We start from the raw sequence: 25,571 nt of genomic DNA on the forward strand, positions 1-25,571 counted from the left end.
AAATTATTTGGTTACTACACTCCTTTTTTTCTGTTACACCTAAAAAAGATCCACTAAAATACTATTTTATGAAAATTTGAGAAACACTAGCTTGCCTAGTCCAAATTAAATTGTAGTCGTAGCAATTATTTTCTCACATTCATTAAGAAGTAGTTAAATTATTCTGGAATCTTTTACTCTTTCTATTTTTACTTTATTTATTGAATTAAGTAGCTAGCTAATTTCTGTTTTGTCTTTAGATCAGTAGACAAAGCTTCATTTTGATTATGTTTGATTTTACATGAGTTGAAGCACACATTTGTGTACTGGCATTAAAGGAATCTACAAATACTCATATTTCTAAATCAATATGAGAGAATTTTACTAATAGGTTAGTGTTTACCTCAAAATATTCATATATGCAGAGCAATAGAAGATACTACAGTAATAAAAATTTATAAGAAGAATACATTAACAGGTCCATCAACCATATAGTTTTTCTATGCAACTGGCCACACACAATATATGATGCAAGTGCATATATTGATTTATATAAATAAAAGGGAAGAAAAACTAGGAGAACATATATCAAAATAGTAATTTAGGTATTCTATGTAGAAATTGGTGTTTATTTTTTTCCATTTGGCCCAATTATACATTATAAGTTTTTTATAGTGAGCATATACTATACCTGCAATTAAAAAAAAAAATCAGCCTGACCAAATGTTCCACTGATGACAAGAGAAGTTCAGTTCTGGCTTAAAAAGGCTGATTTATGTACTCACAGAAAATTGCAGACAACTGAAACAGGTAAGCCTGCACCAGCTCAGGTCCAAACCTGGGTCAAGAGGTAACCTAGTTGGTGTTATGTATAATATTGTGTTGTCTCAAGTCTGGACATATGCTAAAAATATGATTTTAAATCAGCTTGGAAAAGATAAAATCTTTCAAAGGCAAGAATGTTCAATGGGTTTTAAAAACAATGTGGGAAACAAATACTCCTTTCAAGCAAAAAATAATCCAAATGTAGGTCAACATTTCTTAAAAGGATGATTGGAAACCAGGTATCTTGCTAGCTTGAGCAATATAGAATTACTGCTATTAAACCATTTTTCTCTTAAGAAATTTGTGATTTCATTTGGCTTAAACTAACACTTGGACATGCATGTAATCAGGATATTAATCATTTATAACAGAATGGACCTGCCAAATTGAGGGCTAGTTCATGTGCAGAAAATAACTTAAAAAAATGAAAGTAAGTGATTGGGTTGTTTAGGATTGAAAGCCATCTTGTTGTTTTCCCTTTGTTATCTCTTTATATCTGATAGTAAGGACTACCAAGTTCAAATAATTAGTAATTTCATCTGCATTGTATTGAAGACACATAATTAAGCTCCGGGTTATAGTTACACAAAGATATGTATTACCAAGTGATGAGCGTTGTGAAAATACAGTAGTTTTCTTTCGATTGAAAGGTTTAGACCAGATTACAATAAACATTTAATTACATAAAGATATAATGTAACTCATCAATAGGAGAAAAGGGAACAGCAATTGCTTTCTCTCTAGGATGAAACTCTCTTAAAATAATAAAACTCTTCTCTCCTTTTAATCCTCACTTATTGAAAACTGAGCATATTTTATTTGATTCCATGACTCTCTTCCTAGTTAAGATATTGACCACCTACTTCTTTCATGAAGGTTTAGAGACAGAAATTCTAGGTTAATGATGCTGGTTTTGTAACTTCTAAATTCTATTAACTTCAGCCACATCCAATTGTTTTTCCTTTTAAAAAAGCTGTTCTTGAGTTTCCTGTTTTTACAAATGATCTGCTATTGTATTGTAACACAAATGTGCTCAAGTGATTTTGTTGAAGTATAGTAGTAACCCCTTAGTGGTCTTTGTGGAGTTTTTGTTTGTTTGTTTGTTTGTTTTGGTTGTTGTTGTTTGCTTTATCTTGTCTTGTTCGAATACAAGTTTCTAATCATACAAAGTAAAAGAAGACATGTTCATCTATCACTGTGAGAAAAAAAAAATCCAGTAAATCAAAGGAAAACTGTAATGAGTCACAAAGAAAAAAAAGTGGTCATAAAATTAGCTGAGAGATCACGTAGACAAAGAATAATAACCTCAGAGATGTGCCCAAAACCAAAACAGAATACACAATCAAAAAGGCATTACAAGAAATAGGAAACGGAAAGTTCCACAGATAAGCAACTTATTTTAGAAACAACAAAATAGAGTATGTGGGAAACCAACTGAGCACAATAAATAAATCAGAGTGTATTTAAACTTTACATATAATATATGATGGAATCATCTCTCTAATATCTCTTTTACATTAAAAAATGAAAAAGATTTCAAGAAGATTTGATTATTCTTAGATCTGGGTAATTATATCTTTGAAGGCTAAGAAAAATTTATTTTTGAAGAAAGTATACTTTGCTAATGATAAATCACTGCATTGCCAAAAGAAAAATAAATGTCTTCAGAAAATGCCAGAGAAATGCACCTTTCAAGTTCTATACATTAATAAATTCATGCAAAATTACCTAATCTGATTAGCTATCTATATCTGTATAACAAATTATCTCAAAACTTAGCAGCCTAAAAACAATACAAGCTTATTATTTCACAGTTTCTGTGGGTCAGCAACTTCTCCTTCAAAAGTTCTCACAAGATTGTAATCAACACGGTCTCATCTGAAGGCTCACATTGATAGATATAGAAGTGAGTTCATTTGTGGTTTTTTATTTATTTATTTATTTTTATTTCATGTATAAGTGATATCATATGCAATTTTTCTTTCTCTTTCTGGCTTACTTACTTAAAATGACAATCTCCAGGTCCATCCATGTTGCAGCAAATGGCATTATTCTGTTCTTTTTTATGGTTGCATAGTATTCCATCTTGTTCATTCATTATCTATTTATTCTTTCATCCAGTAAATATTTTTGAGCCCTTGCTTCTGAAGATATAGCAGCAAACAAAACAGATGATGTTCCTGTCCTCATGAAGCTTATGTTGTGCGAACAGAGATAGAAAATAAACATTCAACATATTAGCTAGTGATACTTGCTATGAGAAAGCAAAGCATGTTACAGGAGGGTGGCTAATTTTACATACAATGGTCAATCCAGGTCTCTCTGAACAGGTGACATTTGTGCAGATACCTGAAAGAAAGAAATAAGCAAGATGTATAAATAATAAGGTGCCAAGCAATTCAGAGGGAAGAGAAAGTGCATGTCCTGAATTATGGGCATGCATTACGTATTCACAGAACAGTAAGGAAGAAAAGATGATTAGAAGCATGGTGAGGATTCGGTAATTGGAAATCTGGGGTGAAACTGCTAGATTGTGCAGGCCTGATAGGTCATCATACAGCCTACCATTTCTCTGGGTAAGCTGGGAAGACACAAGAGGGACAAAATCAGAGCTATGTTTTAGTAGAAACCCTATGAATAGTGTATATAGAACAGAAAGCTGGAGGTGGGGTATACAAGACAGTAAAACTCTACTGAAATAATTCAGCTGAGAAATGATGGTGGCTTGAATGAAGGTGACAGCAATGGAGGTGGTGAGGAGTGATCAAATTTGGGGTATATTTTGATGTGTGGTGAACTTTTTATTGGAAAATTAGATGTTTTGTGTGAGTAAAACAAAGGAGTTGTTTTTTTGCAGATATGAAATTTAACAGATAAAATTAATCCTTAAGTTTACTGATGGAATTTTCATACAAACAGCTTAAACTAGGTTTTTTAAGGGAAATATTTTTTACTAAAAAAGAAAACTGCCTTTTAAAATTTAACCTGTTCTTCATCTGATTTAGAATTCTTTACAAATTTAAAGCAAAAACATTTATGCATGTTTCTGAAATATTTCACTTCTCACAAAGTACGCCGTGAGAAGCCTATCTCAGAGAAAATTATGTAAGATTGATTCACATCAACTTTCACTGTTCATTTCTAATGAAAGAAAAAACCTTTAAAAAGTCTTGATGGATGATGCACACAGTATTTCTTAAGTATTTCAAATGTCAAAGCTTAAGAATCAGTTATGTGTCCTGGAGTGTCATATTGACAGACTCACTCTCCTCTTTACTATTGATTTACTCTCTGTTGGACAAACATAAATATATAGAAGAGAAAAAAATCTATTTTTTATAGTGACTAGAGTTTTAATTCCTGAAAAAATTATTATTAAAAGTAGAAACAATAAATATAAATAAAGGAAGCTGTAAGTAAATAAAAAGTAGCTGTATCTAATTTAACTTATTGAATTAGTTTTGCTTGGACATGTATTCAAAGCAAGTAGTATAAAATTACTTTTTTTTTGGCCCCTTGCAGTATATTGAGAAGATTGTCAACATTGTGATCTTGGTCAAGTTGCATCATTTGGGGGCCTAAATCTTTCATCTGTAAAATGATAACATTGGATTATATGACTACTGCAGTCAAATATTATAGTTTATAATTTTATTACAAAAAAAGATTAAAAAGTTATAAAATTTTACTATTTCAAGATTCATAATTTTATATAATGAGTTTAATTTTTCCTTATCTTTGGAGCTTTGCTAAGTTAGTCATCTGCTAACATATCTATTCAACAATTATGTTTTATTTATTGTGTTAACATTTGCAGAGTCATATATGAGGCACTATCCTCTCCTCTTAAATTTTCAGTCTTTTTTGAGGACTAAAATAAACAAATATGATACAATAAAAAAAAATGAGAATGCTCTGATAGCACGTGGTCCAGCTTGGGTATTTTTTTTAGTTGGGACTTTATGGTTGCGAGTTACAGAATCCCAACTAAGTTGCCTATACAAAATAAGAGGTATGTTGGAAAAAATATCAAAGATTCTCTCACATATAAAGGAAGTTCTATAGCAACCCTGGCATATCTGAAAACTTCAGGGTTTGGAAGAGGAATTCAACTCTGCCAGTACTATTTTTCTACATGTCTTTCCTCTGGACTGGGCATCATTCTTTATTCTACAGACTGGCCTTATTCATGTGATAGCAAATATGGCCACTAGCTGACCCAGGTTCACATGTTTCCTGTTACATGTGCGAGGAAGAAGACAGTTTTCTTGTTAGTACTGTAAGAAAAATATCAGCGTTTAGCCTGATTGGACAGGCTAAATCTGTTCTAGACCAATAGCTATTGCCAGGGAAATGGGGATAGTGTGACTGGCCAAGCAGGGCCAACTGTCCTCCTACTTTAATAAGAGGTAAAGAAAGGAATCTGAGCCGAAAACAACAACAAAACAATAATTTCCCCAGTGGCTAACCCAGAATATGGAAATTCAGAGCAGGAAATATTTGACTCTTATCTTAAGAAGTGATGTGGAGGAGGAAGAAAAGGGCACTAAAGGCATGGGAACAGGAGAACACGTTAGCACTTCAGCCAACATTTGTGTAGGGCTGCTGTGACAGGTGTGAGGTGCTGGTGTGGGGGTAGTGAAAAATGAAGTGTGACATGTAAGTTGGGTCTCACTAGACAGGGCTTTTGCATTTAATGCTAAAGCTTTGAAATTCTCTGACTTTGATGGAAAATTACTGAAAAAGGAGGTCAAGAGACTATCCGGACAAAACTAGGAAGAGCTTGAAGTGAGCTAGAGATGTGGAAAGAAGGGCACTAGAGAGGAGATGAAGAAGGATTTTGGAGAATAATAATTGGCTCTTTTGTGAAGAAGCAAGGTCAACAGAGAAGGTAAAGTCTAGGATGAATTACCAGATGGCTATTCACATTGGCAATACAATCACATTGACAAAACTGGTACCATGAACACTGAACAGAGAATAACAGAGAAGCAAACATAACTGACATAGGAAAACACACTTTTTGATGCCATCAGAATGTGAAATTTTCTTAGGCATTTGCATTACAAGTCTTGCCTTATTGATTTCAACTTGGACAATGTGATCGTTTGAAATTCTAAAATCTTTCATTTTTCCTATCACTCAGCCATTTCATTATTATTATTATTATTATTATTATTATTATTATATTATTATTATTATTATTATTATTATTATTATTATTATTTTACTGAATTTCTCTTTGATTGGTCTGATACAGTGAAATTCCAAATAGAAATATTTCAATCTCTGAGTTTTACTGGAAGCCTGACTAGCTGATTCCAATATGGGATTAACAGTTATGATTACTTGTGTGACCTAAAAAAGATCAAGCAATCATTTTTAAATTGAGTTATTTTATCTCTAAAATGATAACTAGAGTTACTGTCAAAATTCAAACATTTTTTGGGTATTTTCTTGGAAGACAGACTGAGAACAAATACTATAAACCAAATTGAAAGTGGACCTATAATATTCTACTATAAGAATAGTCAGAGAAGGAGAAAAAAAAAATCAAGAATATAAAAGCCTGACCCTTGATTGCTGCCTTGTTCTTTGCTCCCAAAGGTTGAATTTTGATGGGAATTACGTTGCTACTTATTGAGTCCACATCCCCAAGATTCTCAAATAAGTCATTAGTCACCTAAATTCTATGTCTCTGCCCTGATTTTGCCTTAAGCTTCATTGAAAGGCTTTGCCCCATAGAAAGAGACCCTGGGCACCTAGAACAGGGATGGGGATAAATGATACAATGAACTTACATTTACACAGTTCACACTATGAACCAGGCACTGCTGTAAAGTGCTTTGCACTTATCCAACCATTTAACTGTCACAGTAATGCTTAGAGATAGGTCTTTATTTATTATTCCTGTTAATTGAAAAGTAAGTAGACTAATGTTGATATCTTAAGTGATTTGTCAAAAGTCCTAAAGGCAATGAGAGTCAAGGTTTAAACCCAAGTAGCTATCTCTAGAATCTCTAGGTTTAACCATTGTGGAATTCTACCTCTCAACAGGCAAGAGTCTAATGTCACTGGGTTTCTGCAGGAGGGAGAAGCCTGTGGCTAACGTGTCCCGGGGCTTTGATACACCTTAAGTTTTAATTTTGGGGTAAGGCAGTTAATGTTACTCATCTGCTGCATTTATTTCCAGAAGGATCTCAGCCAGGAGAGAAGTTACATTTAAATTTAATCTTATAAGAAATTGACTATTTGGTCTTAAGCTTCCCACTTCAGATAATTTTTGCTGTATATTTTCAATTTAACCCAGCGGTAGGCAGTTGTATTTGAGTAACCTTAAATATTTGAATTATGGAAATGGTTTCTATGCATTACAGGTCCAATGACACTATGTAGTATGTTAATATTTGTTTCAAATGTGTATTGACAATGACATATTAACAAGATGAAGTCTTTATGCTTCCCAGATTATTCCAATGTTGTGGAAGAAATGAAGCAGCAGATACATTTTAACTTTTTGCTATTGTCATAACAGAGTGGTTCTCTGTTGTGGTGTCTGTATTTATTATTTGTACAAACACTCTGTTTTCAGAATTACTCTGATCCAAAGATACAGTGAATCTAATGAACACACTGTGCATAGACAGACAGGTGCCTCTTGGTTTCTTTGCTCTTCCCTCCATGCTGTTTTGTGGTGATGACTGGGAACCTTTAAAAATTGGTTAAACCTGTTTTGTCACCACACTAATACATTTAAATACCCAATAGATTGGATATCATTTAATTACATTGTTTAATAAAGCAATCAATTGTTTCAAATTAGGCTGATACATTGAATTATTAACCATGCATGATTCTGATAACTACTGCACGAGAAGGTCTGCTGTAAATCAGGTGAGCGTATTATAAGGTGGACAGGGCTGCATTTACATGTTATTAGAAAGTGAATTTCCAAAATGAATGTTACTCAGCTCTCATACATTTTCAGGGTCCCTATTATGTGGCTTCCAGTGAACAGTTACTGATGCTATTTTCCAAGTAGTATGTTTAAGACTTCAAATGATTTAGCTTACATTAAGACATATTGTTTCATCTTTTTGACAATTGTATTAAATTATATATAATATTATATTTGTGTATTAAGCAAGTCCTACATATTTCTTATTACCCAATTATAGATCACATTAGAATGCAGGTCAAAACTATCAAGGGAATATTTGAAAAAAACTTTAAGTGACAAAGAGTGAAAGAAGGTTTTTTTAATGTCTTGTTTTGGTTAGATTTGGGGTATTGATTAGGTTAAATACAAATAATTTATATTTAAAAAGGAATTCAAAAATCTACATCTTCTTGTAAATAAGTAATGAGATGCAGTAATGGAGTTCTACTCATATGCAGTCTAGATAGACAAGGTTACCCAAACCTATGTGAAGGCAGATGAGTCCACACCCTATAAACCAGAACAGAATTGTAAGAGAGCTTGAAAGACTGACAGTTTCCACTGAGACAGGTCCTTGTCTCCCACAGCTGTTTCTTCCCATCCTACTTACATATGACCTCTGTTCCTGAATCTTCCTCCTCTCACTTCTTGAGAAATTTGAATTGACCAACAAATAACTCCTAGTCTGCAGAACAATTTCTCCCTCTTTCCAGTACTGATCTGGACCAACTATTTTCAAAATTAGCTCAATTTTATATAACCCCTGTTGCTAAAGCTGTGTTAAATTTCCCTCTCCTTCTCTGTGACAATGCTCGTTGTGAACATTCTTGTTGCCAGCGCTTTGAATAGTCTCAGGCTAATGATGCTCTGATTTTCTTTCCCCAGATCAACAGAAAATTGAGCAATGTGTTCACTGAACAGTGTTGTTGCAAGAACCAAGGTGACTTTCTATTTCTATTGATACAAATTTTAGGAAGTTAATCAAGAACAGGGAAGTCTTGTAGTGCCAATGGAGCACTGTCTCTAATTCACCAAACTAATAAATAAATGTTCATTGCAATGAAAGCAACACTCAGATTTTTACTTGCTTTGGGACACAGTTGCCCTTGGGACACAGTTGCCCTTAAAAGGTGGGCTAAGGAGAATATAGAAATTTGATTAATTAAATAGGATGATAAAATGCATCCATAGCTGGGCCTGCTTTGTTTTCAATTTCATTCAAAAGTCAAAAACAAAAACAAAAAAGAAAAACATGAATTGGGGTCTGAAGTTCTAAAACAGAATCATTTTTGTTTACCTGGGGCACTTGAAGAACATCTCTAAATCTCAGTTTTCTCATTTGGAGTAAGTAGAACAATAATGAATTGAACTAAATGTGGAAAACTAAGTCCTCTACGCCTTGTGAATTAGGCTTCTGAGCAACAAGTGATAAAAACCTATTCAAACCACCTGAAGCAAATGTCATGATGTCTATGAAGAAAAGCTTTGTCAGCTGGAAATTGTTATATACATTCATCAGCTATTCCTGTGTGAACTGGGGAAAAAAAAAAAACTTTTAAACTTCTGCTTACTTTTGTGGGGAAGCTAAAAAGCACAGGATATAAATCATATCAATCCAAACTACCCCCAGATTTAGTAGAAGGCGTACGATTTAGGTTCTTATTTAAGTCTTCCGACTGACTCACTGCTGCTTCCACGGTGATTGGTGTCAAAGATAAGCATATAATTTAGACCAAACCGGGACATTCTTTCTTTGTTAGGAAGGTTAAAAGTTATTTTCTTGCTTCTGAATTCACAGTGCAGAAAGTGTGTTCACTGATAGTTGGCATTGCCCATTTTCCCACCACATAGAGGAAGCCTGACCGTATTAACAGAACTGTGGCCAAAACACAGAGAGAAGCAGGGAACGTAGACTCGTCTTCCTCAGGTTTTGTGAAATTGGCCTTTTTGAAAAATTTCTCTACTTTGAGTTAGGTTTTTGCCAGGTGAGTATTTAATACACATGAGATTTGGTGGACTTAATTCTCCACTTTCAGTTCAGTGGTTAAGCATACAATTTTCTAGAAGAACATCTGAAAATATTAATAATATTAATACCAATAAGACAGTCTTTCATGGTGTGTACAGGGGAAAGTGAATGGAACCAGACAGACACCGAGACAGATTTACATAAAAACTGGAATCAAAATAAGAGCATTGAATATGTATGTATACAGCTAATAGATTCTTATGACTGCCTTGTCTGTTTATAAACTATCTAATTCAGTCTTTTTGTTATTTTTAAGTTACTGACTAATATTGTAATGAGTCCATTTGGACACCCTAAGGAGAATAACCTTTAATGATCGATAATGTATTATTTTTAAGGAATGGTGACTGAATTCTTTACAATGTCTCTTAGGTGTATCTGCCTTCCCAAAGTTCATGTCCTTACACATGTCCTTTTTCCAAGTCTGTTACATGGTGTGCCATACTTATTTAGATTGACTTGCAAAATACAAACTTTTAACCAGAGTGCATGCGTTGGATGTCATTTATCAATGATTTATGGGACTGTTGTTTTTGGAGTGCTAACTTAGTCGTTCATGCCACTTCAAAGTATGTGATTTGTCTTGAGGACAACATAGGACTGCCACAAACAAAAGCAATTTCAGAACTGTTTCTTCACTATTAACATACTGTGCTGACTTAAGGACAGCTGACTCAATGCGTCAGTGAAGGACATGTTGCAAAACCAGGTTGTGTGGAGGCTGCCTAACAATGCAGCTTGTCTTTGTAGGATTTTTATAGGGCATAGTTCTCTTGTGCTCTTTAGGGTTGACTCAGTTCTGAGTTTCTACTTTCTTATAAGAAGATCAATATTTTCCATTGTGATGATCTCAGCAACCCATGATCTGTATCCTACAGAACACAGTAAATATTTCTGTTACTCACTCTGTTCTAGAGCTATTCCATACCTTTCCTTCCCTGTGACCCATCACTTCCTTCAAAAATGCCTAGATTCTTCATTTGGAGAAGGATGAGTAAAACAATTTCAATATAACCAAGAACTTTTTAGTAGCAACTAGTTATGGCATTGGAAAAATGTTTTTATTTTAATTTATTAGAAATGATTCTATTTCAGATCCTCAGACTCCAATCCATGTGTTTTTTTTTTGAATGGTTTTACATTTTGAATGAAATTGAAAATAAGGCAGGTTCCCTCCTTCCTTCCTTTCTCCCTTCTCCTTCCCTCCTTTCTCCTTTCTCCTTCCCTCTTTTCATTCTCCCTCTTTCTTTCTTTCTTTCTTTTCTTTCTCCCTTCAGTCCTACCTCTTAGCCATGCAAAACAGGACTCAAATTTCTAAGGGGTTGAAGGTGAGGAAAATCAGGTAAATATCTAAGCAGTGATGTTCTAGTAAAAACAAAGCAAAACAAAAGCCAGATATGCAGCATTTGCCGATCTCTGTGATGTAAAATATACCCACCAAGGCCACTTTCAAACTACCAACCTGACATCACTGAGCATGGAGCTGGGAACAGATGTGCACATTTGTCTCTAATTAGCTGGAGCCTGCTCCAGCACATCACTGAATGTGAGCAAGGAGGGTGGAACTGCTTAGTAATTTATTACTAATAAGCCCTTTTGCTTCCTTTAAGGTAAACCGCACTCTACTCAGTGGAAGGCCAAGAAAGACATTTTCTAGAACCAGTAGCAGCATCAAAGGGACGAGATAGAAAAGACATCTTCTTTCATCAGCAGTTCTGAGGACTTGATGCTTGCATACTCTCAGACTTGAAAAATCCTCAATATTTGGCCACCTTTAAATAAAAACCTAAAAATTTTCCATAAGTAATGGATCTAGAGTTTATTCCCAAAAGCATTCAGCAGCTTCCAGGCTAGTTGTGATTCAAGAATCAATGAAGATAGAAAATCATTATTAAGTGCACTTAATTGTTATTGTTATATTTAGAAATGGGAAGATTTGCAATAAGAGTCAGTCTCATGTAGAAAATTAAAGCAAGAAAAAGGAGATGGAAAATTTTAGGAGGAAGCAAAAGAATAAAACTACAAGAAGTTGAAGCATGAAGTTCAAATACATTAAAACACCAATTATCTTTAAGCACCACTAACTCTAATGGAGAGGATTTTCGATGAAATATACTAACTTACCAGTATTTCTCAAAGAACGGTCCCTGAACCAACGTAGAATTAACTGAGGTGACTCTCCCCTACTGAATGAGTCTCTCCATTGGGGGACTTTGAGATCTACCCTCTTTGATAAACTTTCTAGATGAGTCTGAAGCATCCGAATTTTGAAAACTTCTGCAATCATTATAAATCAACTTATTTCTGTCAAAAAGCAATCCAATAGTAGGTGTATTATTTTCTTCCTAAGAGAGCCTGCTTTTATTTGGTTAAAACACACAGTTAAAAATAATTGCATGGGGGTTGCTGTGTTCTAGCCAAAGTTTTATAAGTGGAGATTCCTTGGTAGGTCAGACTGAACTGCCCTGTCTTCTGCCCTTCTTTCTGCCTGAAATATGATCAAATTCCCTGGAAGCAGAGCAGCATCCAAAATTATATGCTAAGGATGGCAGGTCAGGAAGTCGGTATGAATTTTGGTCCTTAATGATTTCCTTAAGCAGCTGCACTGACCTCAATTGCCTATTTCCTGACTGTTGTTACTTGAAAAAAGTAACTCCTACTTGTTTTAGCCACAAGGGTAGGCCTGATGCATAAACAAACAAAACCCTAAATGCTACAGGCACTAATGTAATGGCAAAACAATAGAGGCAATCATTTCAAAGAATTGAATTTGGTGAAAAAATAAAGGAGCATCATTTAATATCAACATACGTATGTGGAGTAAAAATAATCTAATTTTACATAATTTTCTTTTGGTTCATTTAATTCTTTCGAAGTTAACTGATGTTTATTTTCATTATGTCCTTTGTAGAACTTACATTTTATGGTGAAAAATGGTAAATGTCTGATAATTGCCATTTGACTATGAGCCTTTTCAACAACTTACAATAAAATGTGTATAAATTTAATCTTCTTGCCTGATACTCTTGATTGGTATGAAGTCATTCCATAACACAAAAGGCAAATCACATTTTTGAAAATAAAGAGAAAAATATGTTTACGAAGAGGGAAATCAGAGCTTTCTAAAGGAAAATTTTAAAAGACTGAAAAAAAAATAGTCAAAAATTATGAAGCTGATAAAGGACTGACTGTAGCAAAATGTGACAGGAGAGAATGTCTCAGATTTCTGGTATCATCTCTTGAATTATTAACAGCCTATGTAATTTAACTTCATCAGAGACTTCTGAATAAAATGCTACAAATAGAAACTGAAAAAAGAAGCATAGAACATTGGATTGAAATCCAATAAATTTATTTTTCAAAATCTCTTCACAATTATTTTTGTATTTAAAAGATATTCTCTTCAATTTTCTGACTCAATTTAAAGTGAACACAGCTTCTGAGAGCTGCTGAAGGAATTAAAAAAAAAAAAAACAAAAAAAAACCCCAGATAGGACAAGTACCCCCAACACAGTGGGACGGGCCCACTGGAAGCCCTAGGCAGGAAGAGACCCATGCCAGCAAAAAGGCCACAGTGGTGCTGAGACAGGTGACTGGACAGGCTGGCTGACCCTGGCTGGCTGGCTGTCAGCGAAGGGGAAGAAAATGCCAGCATGTTTTCTCTTATCCCACAGCTCGCTCCTTGAAGGACACAGCCATACAATAAGACATTTCGTGTCCCACAACTGCTGCATTGATCCCAAGGACATACCCCAGTATCTCTTTCTTTGTTCTCTGTTTTTCACTGAAGTTTCTGTTTTAGGGCTGAGCTCCATGGGAGACAAGAGCCAGTAATAAATGATTGGCATCACCAGAATGAGACAGTGATGGCACAGCCTTCCAATAAAAGACCCCGAGGCCGGATCGGGGGCTGGAGATGTCCCAGCCGGCTACCTGGCTGACAGTTCCCTGCTGGAGTGTTTCCTCTTTTTGCCTTTTTTTTCCCCCCTTCCCTCTCTGAGCAATAAATAAAACAGCTCTTTTTCACTCTGTCCATCTGCCTCTACTGAGAATTCTTTCTCAATCGATGGGCTAAGACCCACATATTTGAGGGGCTTGCCCACCTGTTTGCTGGGCTTTCCAATTTGGGGTCTCTATCTGCTAACAGTATCTCAGTCAAAAATTAAAAATCAAAAACCAGGATTACAGGGGAGTGGACTTAACATTTTTTTTCTTGGGAGAGGATATTTTGTAGATGTAAATACAAGGATAGGAAACCCCCAGCCCAGTTCCCCTCTGAGACCGGCACTGAGTTGTCTGCTTATACCCGACTCCCCCCTCTACTGAAATGAGGAAAAACTATCACCTTTCAGGTTTTTTGCTTAGAAGATAGTGATGAAGAAGGCGGGGGGATCCTGTTCTCCTATCAGAATGAAGTAACTATAAGATGAGCAATTCTCTTGCTAATAGTAACCTCCTCTTTGGCATACTCTAGTGACTTATTAGGGTAGTGTGGCAAGATTTAGCGTCTTATCAGTCACACTTTTCACTGCCTCGTTCTGTTCTTAGCCCTAAGGAATTTTTGGTCTAGCACAGAGAGTTGAGAGAGAAGCTTTTAAAGGAGGAACCCCAGAGAAGCAACAGCACGTTCTCATTATCTTAGCAGTAACACCTGGAAGAGCAGAGCACCTACAAACCTTAGGTGCTTGGTTAGGGGGGTCTGCTTTATCTCCGTTCTCGTGTTCCCAGAGAGAGGGACTTCCCTGGAGTTGTGCTCTGCCTTTCAATCCTGCCCGTGGAAGGGGAGCTGAGCCTGACATCCTACAACTTGATCTTCGGGTCCACCTGCCTGGCCTGCCCTTTTCCTTTCGAGGGGGCTTGTATCTGAGTGGGTAAACCTGGTTTCCCACATCCATAGAAGTCAGTTGAAATGACTCAGTATTCGCCTCTGCTTTAAAAAGCCACAGTCTAGACACAAGGGAAAATGTTGAGAATATCCCATGGTTTTATAGGCACTCCTGCTGGGTTCTTACTTTGCACTGGCACCAGAATTTCTTATTAACGAATCCCTGTACGTGAACCTCAATTTCTCTGATAACTATTTTAATACTCCTTATTGTCTAAACTCATTTTTAACTGAGTTTTCTATCTCCTATCCAAGTCTAGTCATTAGTTGAAATTCTCGAACCCTGAATGTAAAATCTGTCACAGCTAGGCCATTAGCAATGGTTGAAGATGAGCTTGATGGTGCCCGCGGCCCATGAGAACGCTGTGAATCGCTTTTCCTACATTCCTGGAGAGAAACCCTGAGTCTCAGACTCTGTTCACAAACTAGGAAACATGCTTATATATACCTCTTTTTTTTTCCATGGATTAAATTTCTTATTTTATGCCCTCCTTTAGGCTTATGCCTACTTATCTGGCCTTAAAAATAACTGACCTCTAGTCTTACAGATTCTTGAGCCATTTCATTTTCTTTCCTTTCTTCCTTCCTTTGTCCCTCCCCCTCCTCTCTCCCCCTTTCTCTTTCTCCTTTCCTTCCTTTCTCTTCCTTCCTTGATTTCTTCTTTTTAAAGCATTCTCCCAATGGATTTCATCCAATCTAGTAGCTTCAAATAACTAGGTCTTACCGCATCTATGTCATCACCCTGTTGCTACGTGTATTTCCTACTACCTATTAGTCATTACCACCTGAAAGTAATGCAAGCACCTGAAGCCAGATCTACTCTCATTATTTCCACCTATAAACTTGTTATTCCTCCTACCTGTGATTCTTCCAAATCATCTACTTTTGCCTCTTACCAGGCTCTAAACACAAAGGACTTAGTTACCAAAACTGTATACCACAGTCATTGCTGACTCATCTTTCTGCTTTTGTCCCTAATTTCATGTTCTTGGCCCACGATCTTATCAAATATGAAAATAAAAATACATTTCTCCCAGTACTAGTTCCTAAATATATTGTTATTGAAGGGCCCTGAGGCAGGTCTCCACCGAGTATCAATTTGGGGCCAAGATTTATATGAAAGAGAAATGTAAGATGACATCAGATTACTTAATCTAGTTCAAGAAACAGTACGTGAAATTATAAGAAGTACTTAAGGAATGTTAAGCATTATGAAATAAAAGGACATAGAAAGCAAAATAAAGAATAGAGAGTAATTGGAGAGGAGTTAATATTGTGAACCTGTGAATAAAGTTAAACTCTGTTAGTCCTTTAGTGAAATTTTCTAGGCAAAAGTTGCTTCCTGAAAGGAACTAGTACATTTTTTCCTATGATAAAAAAATGGCATTATGTGCTATTACTTTTGGCAGAGTGCTTACATATATTTTTTTTTTTTGATAAAAGAATGATTTGCTTCTGTTTTGCCTCCTTTCCATAAATGTTTCATATCAATTTGATACACTCTATTTTTTAAAAACACATTAAAAACTTTATTGTATCAAGTGCCAGCATGTTTAACTTTGCATCAATTTGAAATACTTCTGGTTGTTTTGCAGAACACAGTAATTGCATGGCTTCCTTAAGTCTTAGTCATGTGCCTTTCAGGCTCCCCTACTCTGACCTACACCCCTTCTCCACAATGGGGTCCTCTTCAGTCTGTTCTGCCCCATGCTGACATCCAGATAACCCCAGCGACACGGAGAACCTACTTCCAGAGGGGCTGGCCCTGTCGCTGGGATGGCTGCGACGGTTTCTCTTCTGTTATAGAGCTGAGCCCCCACTGGGTAAGTCCCGTCCTCCTCCAGGAAGCTCACTTTTCTCTGTTTTCTCTTTGTCCTATTTTTACCCCTAGCCTGAATGGCTTACTGTGGACATTCTAAGCAAAATTAACTCCAGTTAAGTTTCACAGAGTATTCCAAAACCTTGAATTTGGTACATGATTATTATCATTTTTTTCTTCTTTTTTTCCCCCTTTTTCTTAAGTTATTACAAAATATTGGCTACATTCCCCATGTTGTACAATACGTCCTTGTAAACTATCTTACACACAGTGGTTTGTACCACCTACTCCCTCATCCCTATAATTGCCCCTCCCCTACTCCCTCTCCCCACCAGCAACCACTAGTTTTTTCTCTATATCTGTGAGTCTGCTTCTTTTTTGTTTTATTGTATTTTTGTTGTATTTATTGTATTAGTTTGTTGTATTTTTTAGATTCCACATATTAGTGATATCACATAGTATTTGTCTTTCTCCCACTTATTTTACTTAGCATAATGCCCTCCAAGTCCATCCATGTTGCTGCAAGTGGCAAAATGTCATTCTTTTTTATGGCTGAGTAGTATTTCATTATGTATATATAACACAACTTATTTATTTATCTGCTGATGGGCACTTAGGTTGCTTCAATATCTAGCCTATTGTAAGTAATGCTGCTGTGCACATTGGGGTGCATGAATCTTTTTGAATTAGTGTTTTTATTTTTTTCAGATATATGCCCAGGAATAAAATTGCTGGGTCATCAAATGGGACCTGATCAAACTTAAAAGCTTTTGCATGGCAAAGGAAACAATCAACAAAATGAAAAGACAACCAGCTGAATGGGAGAAAATATTTGCAAATGATATGGCCAATAAGGGATTAGAATAGACAACACATATAAATAGGTCATACTACTCAACATACAAAAAACAACCCGATTGAAAACTGAGCAGAAGAACTGAATAGACATTTTTCCACAGAGGAAATGCAGATGGCTAAGAGGCACATGAGAAGATGCTTATCATCACTAATCATCAGGGAAATGCAAAAATCACAATGAGATATCACCTCACACCTGTCAGAATGACTATCATCAAGAAGAACACAAATAACAAATGTTGGCGAGGAGAAAAGGGAACTCTCATACACTATTGGTGGGAATATAAATTGGTGCAGCCACTGTGGAAAACAGCACGGAAGTTTCTCAAAAAACTAAAAATATAACTACCATATGATACATTCCATAAACCGGAAACCTTCCATAAATTTTAATTTTTAATGTATTTTTGCTATGTGTAGTTTTTTTTTTTTTTTTTTTTACAAAGCAGCCACTTTTTATTAAAGGTATAATTATAATGTGTATAATTATATACATAGTTATAATGCAAGGTATCTGATACATTTTGGTGTAGCTTTACAAAGTACTTTACTTTCAGGAACTGTACTCTTCCAAATGAGCACAAAATGATAAGCTTAATCTCATTATAATTTTTCCATGTATTTTTGGATAGCACTAGAAAAATCATTAGAAATAACAATTTATCTGATTTGAAAACTAAAATGGTTAATACGAAAAAAGGATAATGTTTTGGGAATTAAATTAATGTGACAAAGAACACAAAGGGAGCTGTAAAATGGATAGTTAGGCAACATGTTGAAACAAACCAATGATAAAATGAGGACTGGGTGGTAATGACACAGAAATGTAAGGTAGAGTGAAGTAACAGAGAATAAGGCATCCTTCGATTCTTTGGAAAAACGTGAGAAGCATATAGGTCATATTAGGATACAATTTTTATTTGACTATCAGGATAAGTTAAACAGCATATTGCTTCATTTTGTCTGAAATAGCTTGTAAATTTAAGCTTAAATAACAAGGTAAAAAAATGCAGAGTATTAAAAATTAAACGTAAGAAAACAATATAAATAATGGAGTAGGTAGAAATGAAAGTGATTCAGAACAAGCAATTTGTTAGATTCTAATCAAATCAAAAAATTAAATTTCTATTATGAATGACTTATATATACCATATATTAAATGTCACAGATAATATTGAAGGTACCTTAAATATTGCTATTTAAATTTTTTAATGTAGAGAGATTATTGTGTCCAAGTTATTCTTTATTGTTAGAATACCAAATGGAGGTGTTTTTTTTTTAAGGTCAAGCAACAAATGGAAATCAGAAAAGTTTGATAAAAATATTAATGAAGTCATACCAAAAATAATTACCTACCAATTCTTGATTGCATACACATAGCAAAGAAAGGTTTTTCTCCCCCTCTTCCTTTAAAACATATAAGAAAACACAAGAGGTATAAATGATGATGTAACCAGCCAAGTCTATTCTTTCATGCCATGACATAGGAAACTATACAGTCTTGGATAATGAGAAGTAGAATCAAATTCCATCACTGCAAATAAATGTGTGATCTTAACCAAAAAATTTAATACCTCTTAACTGCGGCTAACTATTCTTGAAATTCTAAGTGTACTCTAGGTCTCTAATGATCAAAATTCCAATCTCCAGGCATAGAAGAAAAATGACTCTCTACTATTTCTCTCCTTGATAAGCCAAAAAAAGGGAATCATCTGGTCACTGTTAGTGCATCTACACATACATGTCTCCTGGAAAATATAGTTTACACATATGCAATACACATTTTGTAAACGTTTACAAAGGCAAGACGAGTGTTTTGTTTTCCCTTTTTCATCAGTGTGTAGCACGGCACTTAACAAGTCTGTAATTGTGGAATGAATGAATCAAGAAGTGAAAATGATTTCTGAGATTCTCCCTCTCTTGTTTGCCCTTATCCCATGATTAACATGTTTCCACCAATTTCACTTCTGAATTCCATCCTTTTCCTGTCTCCAGCGAGAAATGGTATCCATCTTATACTTCAGTGTGAGTAATGAAGAAAGAAAAAGTTGAAAATTAATTCATTAAAAAGAGGATATTTTGGTGCCATCATGATAAGTGAGATTATTACATTGTAGAAAAAGGTGTCTTACTGATTATTTTTATACAATAGAAGATTTAGTAAAATAAATACATAAAAGATTTCAATAATAATTTAGTGCCCTTTAAAAAATTTAATTTTCTAATCTGTAATTAAGATGTTTTTACTAAATCATTCTTAGTCATAACTACCTGTTGAAAGACTTTTGATACACTTAATAAAGTGATCAAACATAATAAGTGTTCTAACTTAGTATCGGTGGGTATTAAGAGCTAAATTCTTCTGAGATGGTGTATTAACATTTTTGGATTTTAATTTTGCAAAGAATGAAAGCACCACTTTAAATCAGTTAAGCATTTCAGACGCATCATTATCCTAACACACGAAACAATGATGGACAATAGCTCTTTTATCATCCTGGTAATGAGAAAATGATTCATTTTTATTAAGAAAGTAATTTAGCAATTTAGAATTTTAAGTGCTCTTGAAAATAAACAATAAGATAATATCAATTTTCATCCACCACAAGATATATGTACTATACTAATTTGATACATTTAAAAATCTCTAATAAAATACTTCATAATACAATTGTCTTTTCCAAATTAGCATTTTGTGAATCCATAAGAAAGAAATCTAATGAATAAATGTGTTACTACTATTTTCTGTACTAATTTTCAAGAAAATTTTTAAAAAGGAGCATATTTCTTCCTTACTGGCTTTCTTAATATCTAGGAATATAAAAAATGTTCAATAAACACTAAGTAAAATATTGCAAGCCAATACTGTTTTAAGCCAGTGGGATTTATCATTATTTGAATGAAAAACCAAATGATTTTTCCATTATATCTTTTAAATATACAGTGATTATTTTTATTGGACCATGAATCATATAAAAATATAAAAAGGAAGAAGAAAACTGAGGTTTTTTAAAAAATAATAATTTTACTTACACTGATATACATCTTGCTTGAGAGTTCACAATTTGCTATCAAGCAGAGAGAAATCTGCTACCAACTTAGGACTTCCCCACCTCTCCTTCCTTTAACTCAACACCTATCAGCTGAAGGGTGATATTAAAATATTTAAATTGACATGTGCCAATATCGACGTGGAGAAAGGGAAAAAACGGTGTAAAAAAAAATACGCAGTAGCAGTATATATACTTATAAAGAAAACATTCTCACTTTTCCATGTTAATAAATTTGTGCTCCCATGTAAAAAGACAAAAATAAAAAATAAATGCAAGTAATGTGGTAAATTTTACATGCTACTTGATCATAAAGCAAAAGGAATGCAGCTGTAAAGAGACTTTTTCCTCCAAAACTACAAGGAAGGGACTTCTTTTTAAAAAACATGTCTTTTGTATAACATAAGCAGAATGGAGGATATTAAGACATAAGGAAGAAAAATTTAGAAAAAAACATGGAATATCAAAGTTGACTTGCTTATAAATATGAATTGATTAGAGAAAAACTGATGAAAACTATCTTAAGATTCCAGAGGGGAAGAGCAGTAATGTGATGTGGATTGCTTGGCATCAACTACTGGACACACATATTTGATTATTAAATATATCATATATATAGTATGAAAACCTTAACATAGTGTATACTTTTCTTTCTTTACCTCCTGGGCTTTTTCTCTTGTTTCACATGTGGTACAAAAACCCACACTACACTGTAGTGAACATCAAGCACCTGAGTTAAAAAATTACTTTATTGATTTTTACCATAAATGTAATTTTGAACTTTGGCTGAATTTTTTTCTGTCAAATTTGCTATACTCTTCAAACTGAGTCATGTAAAAGTTATAACTCAAAAGATGTGTGTGCCTGCATGCATGTCCGTATTGATGGTGGTAGGCCTCTCAGCAAACCCAATGGAAACAACTACTGCATTTAGATCACATTATTTCAGCCTTGCTTGATTATCCAAGATCATTGATAAGATCCTTCAAGTGTCTTTAATTTTATTGTTTCTGTTTATTTTTCTTAAAATCTGAAGTATAAAATGGCAGGTAACACCTAGCACTATATCATAGCTTCAATTAAAGTAAACTGAGAAAGCATTCAAAGATTGTTTAGCAACTTATAAATCTCCTTTTTAAAATTTAAACAACAGAACAAAAGGCCTTTGATAAATGCTTATTAGGCAATGGTTTTCAGGATCTCCAAAGGAACCTACTCTATATCAGATCTTGAACTAGGAGCTTTAACATGTGTTGATTTTATTTAATCCTTCAAATAAACTATAAAAATAAGCACTACTCTTATTTTTGAAGATGTGGAAACTGACATCCTGAGAGACAAAGTGTAACTTGTCACATCTCTTTAAATCAGATTGCCCGTGGAGATGTAGCCCACATATACTAAACAGAAAGAAGTACAAAGGTTTTTATCACTCTAGTGGGGGTCAAATGTTTGACGACTTCTTAGTTTTGCTAGTTGATGCTTTAAAGGGAGGAAGCCAGGAAGCACCATTAAGAAAATGTTTATGTTATGCTCCGGGAAAGCAGCGGGATCCTGCTGTGACCATCTGCAGGTTGGGCAGCCCTTTCCAGACAGGGTTTCCAGTAGGAAGGAAATAAAACCTCCCAAGAATATAGAGTCGGGAGCCAGAAATAAAATTTCAAAAGCATATCTGAAGTCATCATCTGGCCCTAAGAAATGATGGTAACACAAGTACAGCTGAACAGAAAAATAGCTATCTGCAGGGGAAAAAAAGAGCCGCAGTAATAAAAATAGCAGATCCCCGAGGGCTCACTCAGCATGAAACTGTACAAAACAGAAAAAGGACAATGTGTAGTAATGCGTTTTAAGAGTGAGATCAAGGGAGTGAGCAGCAAATTTGAATTATAGGATAAATAGATATTGATTAAGTTGCAAAGGAAATCTATAACACTGCTGTAACTTACCTAAGAAAACTGCAGATTAATAAACCATACTTGATGAATACATAGCTTCCTCAGACTAATGAACTATTACCACAGAGATACGGTCAATCAGCCTAAGTAAACTCACTCCTCTCATTTATGTGAATAATTAGTTCCATTTTAATTTATTTATAAATTTAATTACTTTTTTTTTTCCAGGCACATTAGTCTAATATTCTTAAAGAGTCCATTTTGGAAACAAAGATTCTTTTGTAGAAAAGCAACTTCTGAACCCAAGTGAGACCATTCTCATAAATTTGTATTGGGGTGAGTTTCTTTGTCACTCACCATCTGCCTATTAGAGCTCACAAGAAGGGAAAATGCATTCTGAAAGCAGGTGCCCATGTAAATAGAGCATAAATTTCACAAAGACAAGTTCAAGTAAGGACTTGCAAATATGAATGGGAACAAGTGTTTTCAAAGTACTTTCCAAACTTATTCCCCTCAATTTCTCATGTTATAGTCATGACAGTTAGTGCTTTAGCTACTCTGATAGAGATGCATTGTCAATCAAAATTAATCAAGTTCTAAGTAGTTTTTAAAGATCTCATATTCAGTATCTGTATCACACTGTATCACACTGATGACCTTTAATTAATTTAATCACACTGTAATTTTCTTAAAACTACAATTTTAACATTTAAAATTAAAAAAAACTCTTTAAATGCAAAGAAACAAATTATAAAAGAGAAAGAGTTTGAGAACTGATAGCATTATACTACATAATACTCTATAAGTAATTCTATAATCCAAGCAAAACGTGTGTGGATGAATTAGAACAGAATCAAAAAGAAAAGTTTTTTTTTAATAAATTTTATTGTCTTAACATATTTGAAAAAGTAGGTCAAAAGATCTATCTGGAAACTTGAAATAGGTAGGTATTAGATTAACAATAAATTAACAGAAAGCTGTATAATATATAATAGGTGTAAAATGTACTGCGTATGTAGTGTAATGAAATTTAAAAAAACACACAAGGCTTTTATTTTCAAATATGTGCATATTATACAGCATAATCATAAAATATCTAGATTCAGATGTTTCTCTAAATTGTCTGTTGTTACAGATTATTGCTTTCTTTTGCAGCTTATAGAATATTTAAATTAAGCATTTAAATTATAGAAGCGATACATACAAAACATTGAATAAGACATAAGAATATAGAACAAAAAAATTTCTCTGATCACACAACTCCATAGAGGGTATTACTTTCAACAAGAAAACAGTTTCTGCTTTTGTTATTTTGACAGTTGCCCATATAACTTTAAATGTTATACTTCTACTTATTGTTTCAACTTTTTGTAAGTTGTCTATTGGCTGCCTGCTATAAAAGTTGAGCAGTTGATACACAATCTTTCACCGTACTTCCCACTACAACTTCAGGCTATGGCTAATTTTATACTGTGTTTTCTTGTGTCAGTATTTATCATTTTAAATACTGTATGCATATCTATAGTCTATGAAAAATCAATTTTAATTAGTATACGTAAACTCCCTAGTATAAAATATGGTGCTTTGATTATGTTTACCTTTTCCAATAACTCCATTCTCCTTTTAATAGTCCACTTTCCCTTACTTTAAAATTTTTAAGGCTCTTTTTCCAAAATCAACAACCAACCCTCCAATTCACCTGACACCACCTGGGTGTTTAACAATTCAATTCAATTCTGGCTCAGCTTAAAGGTTCAGTCCTACATACTGCTCCCCACTTCGGATGCTGGTCACAAGTCCTATACTGGTCCCCGTACTTCTGATTGAATTACTGCTATCAACCCCCACTAAATAGGGAGTTCCCTCAACTCCATCCTCAGGTTCAATCATTTGCTGGAACAGCTCACAGAACTAAGAAAGACACTTCACTGCATTTGCTGGTTTATTTTAAAGGATACAGATGAACAGCCAGATGAAGATGTACATAGGGCAGGGTCTGGAAAAGTCTCCGGCACAGGAGCAACATGTAAAAGTGTTCACCAGTTTGGAAGCGCATCAAATGCTTTTGTTGAAGAGTTTTTGCAGTGCTTAATCTCTAGCCCCTCTTACCTCATTTCCTGGAGGTTGGTGGGTGGGGCTGAAAGTTTCAGCCCTTTGATCACTTAGTCTTTCTGGTGACCAGAGCCACCCCGAGGCTATCTAGGGACCCCACCCTAAGTCACTTTATTAGCATAAACTCAAGTGTGATCAAATGGGGTTTCTTAAGAATAGCAAAGGACACTCCCATTACTCAGGAAATTTCAAGGGTTTTAAGAGTTCCTGTGTCAGGAACCAGAGACAAAGACCAAATAAATTTCACACTATACCTATTAACAATTATATTTGGTAGTTTTATTAAATATTTACAGCTTGATTTGTTTAAAGAACTCAAATGGAGTAACAACATTTAAAATGTATTTATAAAATTATTCACTGTAAAACCAGTAGTGTGATTGGAGAACAAATAAAGGAAATGTAATCTTAATGAAATTTCCTGCAGTAATAATGAGAATCTTCCAAGTGGTCAGGTCTACTGAGTTCTCTTTTAATTATTTCAGATTTTATTCACTACATCTGTGTTGTACACAAATGCTACTTATATCCTGTGCTCTATTTCTTTTTTTTTTTTTTTTTTTGCTTATAGCATGACTTTGAGTCATGTTTTTACATAGTTTGCGTTGATAGTAAATTATATATACACATTTCAAAACATGCTTAATTTTTTTTTACATTTTATTAATCATTCAATTGTGTGTAAAATTCTAGGATCACTTGTTTTGTTCTTCAGAACTGTGACCTTATCTTTCAATCATTTACAACTATCTAATAATTGATAGTTTTCTGAAGGCAGTCTGATTCCCATTCATTTATTCATTCACTCTGCAAACTTGCCTTCCTACTATGTTAGGAACTTTTTGCTGTTGTTGTTGTTGTTCAGTTATAATGTGTCAATTTCTGGTGTATAGCACAATGTCCCAGTTATGCACATACATACATATATTCAGGAATGGTTTTAGTTGCTGGAAATTCACCAGTGATCAAATTTTTAAAAACTTCTACCTGGGAAGTTTGATTAAAAATATTGCCATCTGGGTCCTGCAAAAACCAATTGAATCAAAATATCTGGAGGGCAGCCTGAGAATTGGTAGTTTGTAAAGGCTCTCCATCTAATCCTATTGATGCCACCAAGGTTGAGAACCACTGTTAGAAGAAGATGGAACCATATTGCTCTGTCATCCATCTCTCATAATA

At 34.4% G+C, this 25,571-nt stretch overlaps 1 long non-coding RNA gene across 1 annotated transcript; it reads right to left on the reverse strand.

The window, feature by feature from the left end:
• Nucleotides 1-2,845: 2,845 nt before the first annotated feature.
• LOC116667755 lies at nucleotides 2,846-24,406 on the reverse strand. Its single transcript, XR_004324783.1, has 3 exons — nucleotides 23,879-24,406; nucleotides 3,107-3,153; nucleotides 2,846-2,998 (listed from the first exon to the last, which is right to left on the reverse strand). It is a non-coding gene; the product is annotated as an uncharacterized LOC116667755 (long non-coding RNA).
• Between the last annotated feature and the right edge of the window lie 1,165 nt (nucleotides 24,407-25,571).

This window comes from Camelus ferus, chromosome 12, assembly GCF_009834535.1.
Source record: "Camelus ferus isolate YT-003-E chromosome 12, BCGSAC_Cfer_1.0, whole genome shotgun sequence".
Lineage (NCBI taxonomy): Eukaryota > Metazoa > Chordata > Mammalia > Artiodactyla > Camelidae > Camelus > Camelus ferus.